Genomic DNA, 14,405 nt, shown 5'->3' on the forward strand with positions numbered 1-14,405 from the left:
TCTAGCTGTGTTCCCCTCCGTGGCTGTCTCGCTCGATCACGAATTCAGCGCGGGAAATGAAGCACACGGCAGTGCCGAGCGTAGCGGCAACATCAGCTGATCACGCCGGCTTGCTTCCCTTTGCTTCAACGCAACGAAACATCATGCCTTGCAAGATCACATACTGCATTACGTAAAAGTGTTACTGCTTTGGAGTCATCCTGCTATTCACTGAGGACGGACATACAACTACTGTAGAGTTTTGCTTCGGCGGCAAACATCGATCGTAAAGCCGCACTACTACGTCCGTGGTACAAGCAGTAGAAACCTGTCGTCTGCTAGAACCAAAAAAAAAAAAGAAAAAAGAAGCTACTGAAAAAGTATTTAACTTTTCTCGTATAAATTTTTCTTGAAAACGTCATTATTTTTTAACTATTTTGCCCAACAACATGCATTCTCTAACAGTTTTACACGGCGACGTTTTCTTTTTCTTTTTCACGAACAACAATTCAAGCTAGATCCATCCATAGCCGAAGCCAGATGTTATTTGCCTTTGTTTGCGAGCGTCTCGCGTGTGTTCTCATCCACAAGAAGATTGAAGGTAAAAGCATTAAATTTACGTAAGGAAGCTTCGTTCCTCGTTTGTGCGGTGTGCAAAGATTGCACGCAATTCCCGCTGTTCTCGGAGTGCCGATGAAGTACGAGTCGTTCAAGGAATCAACGAAATGTGCGGGCGCTCGAATGACTCCATGGCTGACACCCGCGGCCACCTGCTACACGCCAGTGCGAAAGAAACTAAAGGTAAGTGGGACAGCTTATTGTGTAAAGCATGCTACTCGGCGCAAGGCTCTGTTACCGCACTCGGACGTGGCGTCGTAAAGAGCCTTACGCACCTTTGCGAGCGACGACATTGTGCGCGTTTCCGATTCGCTTCGACTACGCTGATCTGAGCGTAGCCATGGCGCATCGGCACGGCCTTACGGGAGCGAATTCGCGAGAATTGCGAGAACATGCATGTGTGTGATGATCGATTTTTTCTTATGTGCATTGCAGTCAGCAGGACGCAAGTGGCGCTTGCTTCGTTTGTTGTTGATAAATCAAAGCCTGCAGCGCCATTTGCTGCTGGGCAGCATTTTGCTCACGTTCGCGGGCTATATAATTCGTAGCGTGGCTCAATTCACCTAGCCAAACACTTAAATTGTGATAATGAGCCTACATTCACGGTGAAGTGTTTATTATGCGCTTGAACGCTGGCTTGAGCTAGTTAAACGTAATCGTGTGTTTGCCTTGTGTAGGGAGAGGTGTTAAAAGAATCTTTGTGTGTATATGCACGTCGCCTTCGCGTGTCAGTAATATTGCACCAGCCAGCATCCACGTTGGACATCTGACGGTTATGAAAACTTGCATGCACAATGTGAGACTTCATATTCTGTCAGAGTTTCGCTTTTTATACATAAATGTGCAGCCAGCATGTAGTAGAATACATTACGCTGCTGTGTGGCAGTGGTGTAATTATCACAGTGCTGTGGAGTTGCTGATGCAAGGATTTATAGGTACGATGCAGGAGAATTTCTCATCTGACTAGCTCATCAGGCTTGTGCGTGTTTTAGCGCAAACAAGACAAGGACAGAAGGTTGACATGTAACGACAGGACCAGCACACAGTTACGTCTCACCCTTCTGTCCGCGTCTTGTTTGCACTGGAATACCTATGTTTGCATACTTTTAGCAACAGGCTTTTCTGTTATGCTTTTCTTGCCCAATTTGTGCTACAGTACAGTCGTCAGCAATACGAATGTAAGCATTGAAGTTAGCATTTAAAGGTCAGGGTGACTTAATGCATAGTAATGAACAGCATAAAGTAAGAACGAGAAACATAAGAACAATGCGGGACAAGCACAGACTGTCAAATGAAATATTTATTGCACAAGAACTTGCCTAAATAGCATTAGCCATACACCTCGTGCACGTGAGGGTCCGGTTAGAAAAAAACAAGTTACAAAATCAACAGGTTCATTGATTTCGTAACTTGTTTTTTCTAACCGGACCCTCATTTGCACGAGGTGTGCGGCAAATGTTATTTAGGCAAGGTTCTGCGCAATAAATTTTTCAGTTTACAGTCTCTGCTCGTCCTGCATTGTTCTTCCTTTTGTCTCTCGTTCATACTTTGTGCTGTTCATTACTATGCATCCATACCAACTGGCTTATTTTACGACTATTTTGGACTATATGCAGTTGGCAAGCGCAATAGTATTCATAACAATTGCTCAAGCGAAAAGGTATCTCTTGCTGTTCAGTAAGTCACATTTATATTGGTAATCATTGATTAAACATGTATTCGGTGTTCTCTCTCGTTGTGCTCACAAGCTTACATATCAAAATAGATGAAGCATATATAGGCGTGCTTTCTAGCAAAGCAAACTATGCTGTTAGATTGAACACCTCACAAAAGACCGCTGCATGCTTACTTTCCACTCATTCAGGTGTGTTTGAAATACATTTCAATTCCTCAGCGCACTGGCAATAACCGTAGTAGCACCAAATGTTGACACGTTGTCGCCGCCACATTGAGAAAGTTACGTGAATGTTATGGCAACATTGCTTGCTGCTAGGGAACACTTCACACTGGGGGCAACATTAACCATTGTTTGAGTTCTATCTTTAAAAAAAATGTCGGCGTGCCTATAGGAACCTTACACTGTGGGGGGGATATAGGTGGCTATTTTGATGTCATAGCCAGTCGAGGTGGTAGTCTGGAAAGTGCACGCGGCAGCAGCTCCCGCTTCAAAGGTTCTGCCGCGATGATGCACTGTGTGGTATATGTTCCCCTTGTATTGTAGCAAGCATATATATCTACTCTACTGTAGCAGTTGCACCCAAAGTAAGGCAAAGAAGTTGCAGTTGGAGAAAGATGGTTGCTGCGTCTACAACACACCGAAGGGCACACGGTAAACCCTATACATACCATGCGTTTTTGACCACGTCGAGGAACAGTTTTTCTCAAAACCTAATAGAGTTATCCACATAATACAATAATAATTTTTTTCAAAATTTGGCACTCTTTAAACTGTACCAGATTCATTAAAATCTGGTGATTATTACTTTTTTCAGTGAACTTTTTACCACTAGGACCTAAATTTTGGGTTAATTTGCATCTTTCAAAATTTGTAACGCAAAAACAGGTAAGTGCCTAATTTCAATTCTCGTACAGTATTTGTATGCACTTATGCTGAATACAAAGAAAAATAATGAAACGGTTATGTTGAAATACATGGAAAATAATGGTAGCTAAGTAACAAAAACATAGTTTTAAGTCAATCAAGGTTAAAGTAAGAAAACAGCTAAAAGGCGATCTCTTGCCACAAACAACGTTAAACTTTTATTTGGTGCCTACAAGCTTGGTAATCATTGCCAAAGTCATTTTTTTCCCCTTTGGAGCCTGTAGTCTTGCTTGCCTTGCTTCTTATGTGGCATTAGGAAAATTAAATTTACCGCAACATGACACAAGGACAAGAAGGGAGGACACAACACGTGCGCTAACTTCCAACAAAATGGTTTATTTCAACCGAAGCACAAATATATGCAGTGGTGATGGTCAAACGCTACAGCCAGATGTCATGCGCAGAGAACTTTTTTGTCATTCTGATTTTAACAGGAGACGTGCAGAAAAGTGATATTTTCTTATCATAACCTTTTATACAAGCTATGCGCACCAACCACAAAACTAATCCATGTTCAAAAAATACAATTCTTTTTCTGTCAGGGACGGCATGCTTACACAATCGCTACCCAACTGCTTCTACTATTAGTCTCGTTAGTTCATCACGGTTGGTCAATAACACCTTGGTGTTCCCAAAACCCGGGGCGCACCCACAAGCTCTGCAGTGCATCGTGAGCCAGCCATCGTTACCCTTCTTCACAAGGCTGAAGTGCTCTCGTAACCTGTCATTTAGACAGCGCCCCGTCTGTCCTACGTACTACTTTCCGCAAGAGAGGGGAATCTGATACGCCACCGCCTCTTTACAGTCCACGAACTGAGTCCTACGTCTTATCTTGCAAGCAGAGGCGTCTTGCGGTGCTGGACTACTCAGTCTGCAGGTAGAATTAAGCTTAATTCGATTAATTCTACCTGCAGACTGAGTAGTCCAGCACCGCAAGACGCCTCTGCTTGGAAGATAAGACGTAGGACTCAGTTCGTGGACTGTAAAGAGGTGGTGGCGTATCAGATTCCCCTCTCTTGCGGAAAGTAGTACGTAGGACAGACGGGGCGCTGTCTAAATGACAGGTTACGAGAGCACTTCAGCCTTGTGAAGAAGGGTAACGATGGCTGGCTCAGGATGCATTGCAGAGCTTGTGGGTGCGCCCCGGGTTTTGGGAACACCAAGGTGTTATTGACCAACCGTGATGAACTAACAAGACTAATAGTAGAAGCTGCCCAAATCACAAAGTTGGGTAGCGATTGTGTAAGCACGCCGTCTCCGACAGAAAAAGAATTGTATTTTTTGAACATGGATTAGTTTTGTGGTTGGTGCGCATAGCTTGTATAAAAGGTTATGATAAGAAAATATCACTTCTCTGCACGTCTCCTGTTAAAATCAGAATGACAAAAAAGTTCTCTGCGCATGACATCTGGCTGTAGCGTTTGACCATCACCACTGCATATATTTGTGCTTCGGTTGAAATAAACCATTTTGTTGGAAGTTAGCGCACGTGTTGTGTCCTCCCTTCTCGTCCTTGTGTCATTTTGCGCTAAATGTAATTTTTCCTAACGTCTTACCAACAAAGCCGAATTTGTCCCCTTGTGCAGTTCTTATGTGAGCTGTCATGCAGCTCTATTCACAATGTATCGTCGATTGTGGTCAACTTCTTTCAGCAAATTTACTGTGCTTTGGCCAGGCTTCAGTCCTAATGATTTCAGAATTTCGGCACGTGTGATACTGCCATCATTAGATGAAAAAAAAAGCACCCATCGTCGCAATGTTTAAGACTCTGAAGCCTAACAAAGTGCAAGGACTTTGCGACACAATTCGGATTAGCTCAACACTTGCACCACACAGTTTGCATGCGCAGTTCTGTCTAATTGCATCACAAATAATATTGATGTCCATTAGAGCGTACCCGTTGTCACCCTGTGCGTGAGTTGCCTTGAAGGAGGCTGAAAAGGGTGGGATTCAATGACGAAGAGTGTGATGGTTCAGTGTTCGGCACCTCAGTACGTCGCTAGCATTTATTCGCAGTTACAAGACAACTGAATTAGTTGCCACAAAATATACTGTCGCTGAAGGCTTTCTCTATCCTCAGCATCTCAACGTATCGATTGGCACGACAGACACAAGGTGTGATGAAACTAGGAGCTAAAATTGTTTGAATAGACGCGCTCTGAACCAAGAATGTGAATAAAGACGCACACAGCATCTTCGGATTGTCTTTGCTGAAAAATTAGGCATGCAGAAAGTTAGCTGACAATTTCAGAAAATGGACTGTAAGCGCTGAGTGCATACGAGGCGCTTGTCTTGGGTGCGTGTTCACTCACTACTTGCTTCCGGAAAATGAGGTTCTCAGCTACAAAAAAAAAAAACATTCAAAGAAAAGCACGAATATGCAAAATATGGAGAAAAGGACACACTTCCCAAATTGCAAACAACAAAAAAGTGATTTTTTTTTAAATTTTGCCTTACCCTGTGCTCTTAAAGGAGTACTGACACGAATTTTAAAAATTTTCGTATTGTTGCTCTAAAAAAATACTGGTGTCGAGAAACCTAAAACGAGTATTGTGGTGCCTGGGAATGCATCGTATATATTTTAATTACTGCTACCTTTAAAAGACACATTCGGTTTCGATATCGAGGGGGCGGCTTCTCAGTGACGTTTCATAGCAGTGTGACGTCACGGGGATACAGAAACTTGCGACGTACTAGGGGCAAAACCGTCATCTGCTCGTTGTGCACGTAAGCAACGATGAGCAAATTGTCGTCCAGTGGCCCTGACAGTGATTTCTGTGATTTAGGCTGCATGCAGGATGCAGAACTCGCTAACTCAGGGGAGCTGTCTTGACTCGTCGGGATAATGTCCATTGCAGTGGGGCTGGCTTGCAGATGCTCAGCGACGAAAACTTCCAAGTCAAATTAGAATATTTTACACATATTCAACTCGGGTGTGTGGACAGCGTTGACGCTGCATATGGAAGAAACAAAAAATGTCCCTTTTTCGATGTCTCAAAATAGTGTCAGTACTCCTTTAACGAGCACAAGACCAAGGAGCTATTTTGAGCAGTGTCGTGGTAAATGGCTTACGCACAGGACAGTCCCAACAAGCATCACGTCTATCCTTAGCACTTTCTCTCTGGTAGGTAAACTATGCTTGGCTTTTGGAGTTTCTCTGTTTCGGTCCCTAAAGCTACCGAAACGTTTCGGTCTCTTTAGGGACTTCGCAAAGCTTTTCTGGGAGCACGTGCGGTAGCTTCATGGAAAGAAGCGCAAGTACAGTACATACTGGTGTGATCTCCTTGATGACATTGAGGTTGCAATCTTTGACAGTAGTTCCAAGCAAGGAGCACGAGGTCAGTAAATATGTACTCAGCAGCACTCTTCTGGAAGGATCCTTACGATACAACGAAAAAAGCCATCTATGCTCACCCGTTCGCACTTCATGCAGCCGACTGCATCATGTACGTAAACTTGTGGCCACGCGTCGACGCCTCGGACATTTGCGAATTACTTGTCTTATGTTTTGTCGAGCTTTGTCATGCAGCAGCAGTGAAGTCATAAACGGCTCTAGGCCACAACATTGTGAGAAGCGGCTAGTTACACAAGCCTACGAGAAAAGTTGGGGCTGATAGCGTTGTGGTCATGACATGAGCAAGTTATAAGGACACTCTAACTCCTGGTAAATATTAATTTTATCATTGTTTTATTTCATCTGTACCCAGTTGCAGAAACAGTGAATGCCTCGTTAAAAAGGGACCTTACACATGAAGCCACAATGGTCCTGCATCGTCGCAGCAGAACCTGATATGATTTGTGTGTAAGTGGACAAAACAGAGCTAACGAAAGCCAAGCATGATTTGCCTACCTAAAAGGAAGCAATGAGGACATACGTGATGCTTGTCAGGGTTGCCTATGCGCTAAAGCCATCCACTCTGGTACTGTTCTGATAGTTCCTTCGTCTTGTACTCGCTGAGGCGCACCTTCGGCATCTTGAAGACGTTGCAACCATCTTTCTGTGACTGTAACTTTGCCGTACTTCGCATGCAACTACTACAACCCACAACTGCACGCGCTTCCCCGATTGCCAGCTCATCTGGCTGTGACAACAAAACGGGTTGTACCTCATTGCCACCATTGGTGCAAGCTCCCTATAGAATGCTTCTGTGTCTTGCATGTATATCTGTGACTGAAAAACATTATGCAAACTATGCTCATCTCACAAATTGGTTGCAGCACTGTGGAGGCTGCAGGGTGGCTTTGCCAGTAGGAAGGGCGGAAATTCCTGAAGATGTGTTCATCCATGTTGCATCAGCTGCTTGGTGTTTTCATGGCATCTCTGCACACGTGTTGGGTGAGTAAAGTAAGGTGGTAGCAGAGCAAGGAAAACGAAAACATGGCAGCACCACTTGAAGCGCGTGCCTTTCACTTTGAATTTATCAATTTGTCATCGTGCACTGTGTGGCCTGTAATATTTAAAGTGGCACTTCTATTTGCTTTATATTTGCATCCTCATGCTTCGACAGCAATGTATTTGTGACTATTTTACATTGTTTCCGCAATGTACTTTCAAGTTCTTGGTGACAAGGCATACCTGCCAAGTCTCCCGGATTACCCGGGAGACTCCTGGATTTTGAACGTTTCTCCCGGTTGTACGGGTCATAGGAAAATCTCCCGGAAATCCAGTTTTGCCCCGCGCGTCCAGTGCTTTGTCTGGCCACATGAGCAAAGTTGTCTGGCCACGTAGTAGAAAGGATTCTTCTTTTTTTAACGATGGGAGAAAGGTTCAACTCAGTTTCATTGCGCATGAAGTAGCTGTGCACTTTGCGCCGCAGTCCAGCACTTAAAATGGTAGCCGTTACCGATGTCTGTCGAGATAGCGCGTTCGCCAGCGCTCGCGACCGTCCCCGTCTCAACGGTGCCCCTTATGGTCCTTTGCCCGACGAAATAACTGGTAAGCAAGCGACGACAGGCCTCGCGCGACGGTGACGGCCGGGTCGTTTCATCTCTGCTTCAACCGCATTCGTCCCTAGCGCTAGCGCACTTTTACTCGCACGTGAAAAAGACGATGCGTAAGCGATGTTATCGGTTTGGACTGTGTACAGATCAGCGGCGACCGCAATATCCCGCTGACATTGTTCATATAATTGCTATCGCAGTACCCCCCCCCCCCCCCGCCCCCGCGGTCGGCATACGAGAAAGGGATACAGGAAGTGGTGCTGAACACACTTGGTTAGCTTTGAATTGAGCAATCTTGAATTTCATTTTCGCACAGCATTACATAAGCTAGACATTACAGGTCTTATAGCAGTACGAAAAACATGCAATGAGCAAGGCTAGAAATACAAAAATTGCACAAGGAGGTTCAACACAAAACTTGGTTCACTTTAAATATTTGGCATGAGCTCTGCGTGTTTTCCAGCATAGGTCCCCATTTCACAATTCAGCTCATGCAGAGCAGATTGTGTTAAGCAGGACACTCATTTTAACATATTAACATGGCTCAAAGCATAAAACAATTAAAGGGACTGACAAACAATTCTTGTGGTACTTGTTCTCTTTAGTTCACTGGAAAGCTAACTAGTCACTGTCTTAATAATGGAATAGTAACGCTGAAAGTGCTGTGAAACATTTTCAGAATTTTTGGATCTGTGGCTACTATGAAGTTGTGTACACACAACACAGGCGGCAAACAGTGGGAGGTCAACACGACAGCGGTACGAGTTTATGCACTGCAGTTTGGTGCACATGCGTGCATTCCGCATGCGTGTGCCATGGCTCGACATGTCCCACTAGTTGACACGAAGCCAACGCTGCTTATTAGCATCAACTCCTTTGCCTAGTAAGCAGCACAGAATAGGACGGGGATAGGTTATAATATAATACAGTGTAATTTTGAGCACTAATTATGGTGCACATTAAAGCATCAAACTATGTACAGCAAACAGAACGACTCGATAACACATCATCAGGCAATTTCTGCTAGGATGCATGGCATACTGTTTTTTTTTACCTTTAAACGCAATTTAAATATGTAATCTTACTCAAATTGCGAAAAGCATGCCCTGCAATTCACGATCTTTTTATTTCCGCCAGGATCTAATCACACGTTCTGGCCAGTTGTCGGTCCCTTTAGTGATTAATAAATCTTTGCATATTTTTCAGTGTAGTACCACCATCAGTGTCAACGTAAGCCATTTCATTAAAGAAGCCATCCAGAGCATCCAGCTAACGTTGCCTGCCTGTCCAGTTAGGGTTGTGGTTGTGCTGGATGAGCTTTTTTTACATACAGTGCGCAGTGAACTAACACCTTCAAAGTCAAGCGCAGGTTCAAAAAAAAGAACTAAAATAGAGGTTGCAAATGCAGGACCTTAACTTTAAGAAGGGATGCCTCAGTATGCCTTCTGGAAAATGGGAGTGTTTTCTTTTGCTGCAGAATTTCGGATATTATAATTTACAATTCTAAAGACCTTATCTACGACCTTGTGCAGGTTGATCTTAAGCAGAAAACCAGAAGTGGCAGTGGTCTCCAGAAGAGACCAAGGACCCCAAGCTCTCTCTGACACAAGCAGGAAGGGCACTGTGGTGCATTGAAAACTTGCTCCAGTAGTGCATTGCCAGTGCACTATGCTGCTGTTTCATCAAGGAGAAAGGAGGTGACCAGCCCGAGAGGAACTTCATGCTCTACAGTGTGAGTGCCTGGATGGTTTTGTTTTTGTCCTGTCACACGTGCTGAATAGTGGGTGAGATTCAGCCTGGGTGGCTAGAAGGAATAGGGGTGACAAGTGTGGTAATTTCTCTAGCCAGGTAGTGTCGACTTTTGCACCGGTGCTGTTAGTGGCCCCAAGTGGTGCACCTGTTCAGAAGTTTCAACATGGTTGTGGCTGCCGCCACAGACTGCTGTAGCTTTGTCACCTCGGTAAATGTTCAGATGCATCAGGAAAAATTCGCTATATCACTTTCTTCTAGAGCTGCCAAAATTTTGCATTATACTTGAGTTTTGTTCCGGGCGTGAGAGCACAAATGAGCCTAGCATAGATTAAATGCTGAAATTTTACTCACGGGAGGCCCTGCATGTATGCCTGGCCTTGTTATCATTAGCACCTTGGTGGGTCAGCATGTATGGTGAAAAATTGGGTATCCGTTGCTTCATGAATGCTACATAATCCATCAGTCACATCCAGTGAATCAGATGCAGTGGCATACTGGTCAAACGGTCTCGTTGCAGATAAATGATGCGTAAATGGCCATTATTTGCAAAAAAAACATATCAGCACATTCAATGAATAAACCATGTACAGCATGGACCGCTTATAACAAGTTGCCAGAGTCGCAAATATCTGCACTATAAGTGGTACTGCCCTGTAAACAAAACAACATTTGTGAAAAGCTGTACATCTGAAAAACATGACCAACAGGCACCCGCATGATTCCGACTATCTAGGCGTGCAACTTGGGCGTAAAGTTGTCAATGTTGAAAGGTTAACGTCTGCGGACCTGCAGTGTCGACATAGTGAACGCAGAAACAAGAAAACAAAAAGAAAGAGTGCCGTAGCGGAAAGCCGCTGACTGACTCTTCAGACCTCCACATTTATGCGAACTTCGCTGTGGTACAACACTGGCCAGAAACTATACGGGGAAAGGCTATTGAAATTTCGGGGGCGATGTCCAAAAAACAGTGACAACCTTGAACCACCAATCTAGTATTGCACATGCACTCCCTAGTTTTCGGTGAAGATTTTAAGTCACTCCTGACTGCAACAACTCCAAAACGTTTCATTCACTCGGCACCAAACCGTAACCTTGATTGTCTGCAGACACTAACAACTAGGTAGCTAGTGCTCGTTAGGCCTAGCTTGCGGGAGTTTGCCCCAAACAACACGGATATCGGGCGTAGAAGATGTTGCACTCCTGTCCTAAACAGTGGGCAGCAGGTGTGAAACGAAGTTCCGGTCCGCGATCAGGAAAGTCACGCCAACTATCCTGAAAGAGTCTTCCAAGCTTGTAAGTCCACCTGCTGGTGGCAAAGGCAAAAGCTCTGTCGTGTCTCAAAACATTATCACTTGCTGGGGAATAGAGGTCGCACGCACAAGATCTCACTCTACGATGAGACTGTTTTCCCGACAGAAAACCGAAGAGCCAAACAGCAGTTACGTGCACTTCATGCAGACACGGGTGGCCCTTCAGAGCGCAGCACACACACAACAAGCAGCCAGAGCAAAGGGAGCAAAGGCTTTTCTGTTGCCTAGGCAATCACTCCCCCTCTTCACACCATGATGCCCCCCTTGTTTTTCTTTTTTTTTTCTTCCACTGTTTCCTGTTCATTCGCTCTGCATCTCATCCTCCATAACGCTGTGGTTCTTCTCTCCCAGGCTGATCCGAAGCGCACTCGCTTCGAGTCTCTGAGAATTTTGCAGCAGCCGCCTTATAGCCGATGTTTCATGTGGGGGGACTGCACAGTAAGCGGCATGCGTGTATACGTGGTGCTTTATGGGAGGGTATGCTGAATTCAGAAAAAACTGCATTATAACCGGTCCTGCACTGTGAACGATTGCGTTATAAATGGTGTGAAGTGTACATAAATATTTTATACACCTTAGACTGGGGCACATGTTTACATTGAAAAGTTGAAGATACTGGCTAAAAGGAAATATAACTAAACGTAATTTTTTATTGTAGCCATTTGAAATGTTTCTTCTCATTCCACAGACAGTCCTTACAGCATTCGTGGCCTTTGATCACGGGATTCAGTGTTGTAATTTTTCTTCCTATGCTGGTTAGGGTTAACCAGATGTTGCACTTACTTGCATTACAACTGCAGCACTAATTCTGTCAACCAAATTTTATTATCGTTCTTCCCTTGTAATGCGCACTCTGAACTTCCCGTCCTGCGATGGCATTAGGTTGCCAGATGCCCGTTGCTTTGCTTTGCTTCGTGCTTTGTTTTTTTCTGCGTAATTGAGTTTGAAGATTAGTCTCTCATTGTGCTCGAGCGGGGTGCTATTCCATGTCGTTTCTGTAACAATGACATTACACTGCTGTGTCATAAGCGCCGATTAGGTATTTTCTAGGGGTGTGTTAGAAATTTGTGGATAGGTGGTTAAATATTTCTCTAGTCGATCTTTCTATTGGATATATCATCAGTGTTCATGAACGCAAGTACTTTTTGGTTTTTCAAGTCTCCAACAGTGTGATAATTTTGATTTCTAATTGCCAGAGTTCACATAATAAATTTGATTTTGTGTAGGGGAAATCACCTATGCTACCATACTCGTTCCAGCTCAATTGCAATTCACTTTCTATATGTCTTGAGTATGCCAATAAATTACCTTTGTTTATAATGGTGCTATTATGCTTTTGATAGAGAATGCTTCACATTGTGCAGTTGTATTCAATTTTTTTATAACACGAATTGATTAATTCTAAAGCTTGCCGTTCACTTATGCCTATTTCTGTTTGGTGGGCTGTTTTGGTCTGGCTGGCACAGACCTGCCTACTTGTGTGCTGCTTTTTCAGCTTCATAACTTGCAGCATTTCATGTTACAAAGCTGTTCAAGATGGTATTATTGCAGACAAACTAAAGTTTAAGGGAAGTAAATGCACATGTACACATTACTAAATGCTCATTTAGGGCTTTTACTGGCAATACTTAAAGTTTTTGTTAGTATACAGAAGACATTTAATTCAAAGTTTTACGTAATGAGATTTCAACAGATTTACTACACATAAATATGTTCAAAATAGTAAGAAGCACCTAGTTATTTTCCATGCAATAAGCATGCCATTACATTTTTTGCATGCGCTGGAGCTCACTCGTGCACTTTCCTTTTCTATTCACACAAATACATAAAAAAGCAGTATGTGCATTTCTTTTTCAGCATCATTCTGTGTGTTATTTCTTCTGCATGTGAACTAAGCTGCTTACATGTGCGTCTGACATCATGTGTTTATGATTTATGCATGCAGATGCCTACGGAGAACACCTCAAGGCGCATCCAAGCAACGTCCTGGAGGCACAGCGCCACCGGAATCTCAATCGCCATTTGGGGGACCTGCTTAAAGTCCTTAAGAAATGATTCCACTGTGAGGCTTTCAAAACGGCATGAATATTAATTTTATTCATTATAAAGTTTTCATTTTTAAATTCCTGTTGTTGCACATTGTTTTGCACCATCTTTCCATGGGTGAGATACAACTCGTGAAGTGATGGTGCAAGGTGACCTCATTTGAACAGTCAATTGAGGTATGCATATTGACACAGCTAGAACGTGCTATATAAAACAAGTTTTAGTCCTTGCAGTGGGGCTGGTTTTGAAGAGCATGTAAATTCTTTCTTTATGCGAAGACTAATTTTATTGAATTTTACCAAAAGCTAAATTTTATGCCGTCCTAAGCAGGGAGAGTTTTAGCTGGTGTTTTTTCTATTACATAAAACCCTGCATTATTTCGTTGCAGTATGACTGCAGCTTATGATGTCCAGCATATTAATCCAGTAGCTTATTAACACATTTGTTTCTTCTAAAAGCCTTTGTTTGCTCATCAAGGCTGTGTCTAGACAGCAATCATATTTCACCTTCATGCAACATTAAGACAGAAATATTCACACTATTTCTACACAGTACAGCTTTACAAATAACGTGAATGGCCAACTGCCTCTTATGTTGCTTTCCACGAGGTCTAGGACGTCCATCTGATTTTCGCATAATGCGGCAGATAGCTGCATGATTTCCGCATTATGCGGTTTTCCGTAAGCTGCTGTTGTCCGCATATTTCCGCATGATATGGCACTTTCCATAAGCTGGGGATGTCCGCATCTTTCCGCACGATATGGCACTTTCCATAAGCTGGGGATGTCCGCATCTTTCCGCACGATACGGCTTGCCGTAAGATGCGGATTCCGCATCATGCGGCTTTCCATATTCCAATAATTCCGTATGTACGGATCCGCATATACGGATCGTTTCAGTAGGGTTAGCGCTGTGTCCCGTCTCTGCCTCTGGCCGTCCGTGTGATTCTTTACGCTACTGTTCTGAGTGAGGCTCATTAGGTTCATTGGAACATTCCTTTACAAGTGCCCCCCCACCTCTTGCGCGCGCGCACACGCGCGCACACGCGCGCACACACGCACACGCACGCACACACACACACACACACACACACACACACGCACACACACGCACGCACACGCACGCACACACACACACACACACACACACACACACAC

At 43.9% G+C, this 14,405-nt stretch overlaps 1 long non-coding RNA gene across 1 annotated transcript; it reads left to right on the forward strand.

Moving 5' to 3' along the window:
* The first annotated feature begins 496 nt into the window (after positions 1–496).
* Positions 497–13,325, forward strand: LOC119407132 (uncharacterized). The gene is made up of 4 exons (XR_005186629.2): positions 497–780; positions 7,418–7,535; positions 9,673–9,872; positions 13,148–13,325. It is a non-coding gene; the product is annotated as an uncharacterized LOC119407132 (long non-coding RNA).
* Positions 13,326–14,405: the final 1,080 nt, after the last annotated feature.

The sequence above is a fragment of the Rhipicephalus sanguineus genome, chromosome 10 (assembly GCF_013339695.2).
Source record: "Rhipicephalus sanguineus isolate Rsan-2018 chromosome 10, BIME_Rsan_1.4, whole genome shotgun sequence".
Classification (NCBI taxonomy): Eukaryota; Metazoa; Arthropoda; class Arachnida; order Ixodida; family Ixodidae; genus Rhipicephalus; species Rhipicephalus sanguineus.